This window comes from Nicotiana sylvestris, chromosome 11 (genome assembly GCF_000393655.2).
Source record: "Nicotiana sylvestris chromosome 11, ASM39365v2, whole genome shotgun sequence".
Lineage (NCBI taxonomy): Eukaryota > Viridiplantae > Streptophyta > Magnoliopsida > Solanales > Solanaceae > Nicotiana > Nicotiana sylvestris.
Window position 1 is genome coordinate 28,356,383 of NC_091067.1, and position 1,961 is coordinate 28,358,343.

At 30.5% G+C, this 1,961-nt stretch overlaps 1 non-coding gene across 1 annotated transcript; it reads left to right on the forward strand.

The window, feature by feature from the left end:
* Positions 1-228: 228 nt before the first annotated feature.
* LOC138882412 (small nucleolar RNA R71) lies at positions 229-335 on the forward strand. Its single transcript, XR_011404017.1, has one exon. It is a non-coding gene; the product is annotated as a small nucleolar RNA R71 (small nucleolar RNA).
* Positions 336-1,961: the final 1,626 nt, after the last annotated feature.

Here is a 1,961-nt window from a genome sequence, read left to right on the forward strand (position 1 = left end):
TGTTATGTTAGTGTGTTTAAAGCATCAACTTGATTTACCGTAGCGGCCTTTTTGATGATTACACGCTCAGATGGCCATTGAATGACATTTTCATAAATTTCATTCAATAATTGCAATGCTTCTTCTGTTGTTTTTCCCATCACAGAACCTCCTACAGCTGCATCAATCACATTTCTAGAAGAGGGTTTTAGCCCGTGATAAAAAATGTACAACTGCATGTGTTCAGGTATATCATGGTGTGGGCATTTTCTTAACATTGCTTTTAATCTTTCCCAAGCTTGATAAACTGACTCGATATCAGTCTGTAAGAAATTAGATATTTCTTGCCTTAACTTTGTTGTTTTAGCAGGAGAAAAATATTTATTCAAAAACTTCTGAGTCATCTGGTCCCACGTGGTAATTGATCCTTGAGGTAAACTTCGCAACCATGTCTTGGCATCTCCTTTTAAAGAAAAAGGAAATAGCCTTAATTTGATTGCTTCAGGAGGAACTCCATTATACTTAGCAGTTTCAACAATTACCATAAAATCAATTAAATAACTGTGTGGATCTTCACTTGAATCTCCTGTAAAGATACAAGATTGTTGAATAGTTTGAATTAAGCTGGTCCTAATTTCAAAGTTGTTGGCTGCTACTGGGGGTTTTCTGACACTAGATTCATAGTTGAAGCGATCAGGTCTAGCATAATCCCTTAGGATTCTGTTTGTTGGTCTTGGCGCCACTTCATCAAATTGATCTTCTAAATGGACTGGTGGTGGCACTTCGGGTGGATTGATATCTTCTACTCCCTGATTTTCCGTTCCTTCACAAGCTACACTCTAAGAAGATGATGTTTGTTCTTTCCTGCGTAATCGAAGAGATCTTTCAATTTCAAGCTTGTAATGTGCCAACTCTTTTGTAGAAGAGCGGGTCATAAACTAAGTGATTTTTTTTGAAGTAAAGAAAATTAAAGTTTTATATTTTTATTTTTTTAAAGACAATTAAACTTAATTCCTACAATAACAGTATCACTAAAAGAAAATAGTAAAAGAAAAGTAGTAGTAGTTAATAGTACACTTTGTAATAATAATTATCAACAGTAAAGGAAAAGATAGTTAGTAAAAATAGTATGGTATGATGAAAGTACTATGACGTGAAGTTGCTAACAATAACATAAGAGTTATAGATATACACATTAATTATATCTATAGATGTTAATAATAAAAACAGTAGGTAATAGTTACAACAATGTGAAAGAAAGAAAAAAAACTTTTATATTACTACGGAAAAAAAGACGTTAGAATGGATATAATAGTAATAGTTATAGAAATATTTAGTAGGTGATGATAATACTAACAAAAATAAGGATACCAATACATATAATAATAAATTCTCAAATTAGTAATAAAATATTTAATTTAAAGTAGATTTATGCCAATCCCTGGCACATGTACCAAAATTTGATGAGGCCAATGTGTATAGGATTTTCCTGCTCGTGCTTAGTCAAATTCTAATATAGTTTAAGATATTGTCCCACAGAGATTAGAAAATTTATGCTACAAACTTATAATATTTTAGCTACTATTTGATAGAGCCAAATTGATGAAAAGAGTAGGATTTTGAATTTGTAAATTACTTAAACAAAAACAACTTGTGGAAAATTTATATTTAAAAAGTATTGGGAATCATTGAATTCACTTGACGATATTTTTATAATGAAATCTCAATTTCTACATATATTTCACTAATGAATAATTGCTTATTGCTAATACAATTATGTTTTGCTCACTAGAAAGTAAACAATTAATAATACTCCTTGAGGTTATATTATTAACTGACTTACGACTAGTGACGATAAGACCGAAATATGTGTCTTGCCTAAATTGTGCTAAAAGGTAGTAAAAACTTCGTGAGAATATTTTTACTACAAAATCAATGATATTTCTTATAACAATTCCTCCGTGAGAATTAAAATTGAAGTA